Source organism: Nanorana parkeri, unplaced genomic scaffold, assembly GCF_000935625.1.
Source record: "Nanorana parkeri isolate BGI_ZX_2015 unplaced genomic scaffold, ASM93562v1 scaffold748, whole genome shotgun sequence".
NCBI lineage: Eukaryota > Metazoa > Chordata > Amphibia > Anura > Dicroglossidae > Nanorana > Nanorana parkeri.
This window is the reverse complement of record NW_017307016.1, coordinates 24,662-25,426: the sequence shown is the minus strand read 5'-3', so window position 1 is coordinate 25,426 and position 765 is coordinate 24,662.

Below are 765 nucleotides of genomic sequence, written 5' to 3'. Positions count from 1 at the left end.
TTCTCTCCACTTCTCCGACTCTCCCTGCGCAGAAATAGAGCGATATAATATAACCAGATGTGTCGGATCCCGCTGAGAGATGCCGCGCTGTGTTCAGCCAGAGCCAGATGGCTGCCAGAAAAGCCGCCACTGAGATCTCAGTAGATTGAGGGGTTCACAGAGATATGTAGAAGGCCGACAAGCTCTGCTGATAAAGCCAGGCAGGGGCTGCGGGGCCATTCTACAAGGGGCAGCCTTACCCATCCCGTTACCAGCCCACACCCTGGGGGGCATTACCGAGCTGAACCATTCCGACAGAAGAGCTGTCCTGGAACAAGCACGCGGCACGTCGGTGACTGAAAAGTATTGAAGTCAGCGGACCAGCATGACTGGGTACCTGGCATTTTAAAAGTTAGAGGTGAGCAATGGCAGCCTCCATGCTTTCTTTGGTTGAGGTTTGCCTTTAAGACATCTTCAGCTCCCAAAGTCCCCGCTGTCAGGCCTACTGACACGACCGCTCATAGGGATGAGATGAGATTTAAAACAATGTTCTGGGGAACATTGCACCGAAACCTGGAGGGGGAGGGACTACTACATTCAACCAACCGGAATATAAATCCCGCTCTTCACGCCGACTGACTTAATCCCACAAATAGTCACAGGTCAAATCATTCATAACTCTGCCTGGAAACAAAGGGGCAAACCTGCCTCCTGTTCTCTGCAATGTGCCATTCAGCTAATAAATCAATCTCTGGAATCAGTCCCCCAATTTCCTAATCTCACAGT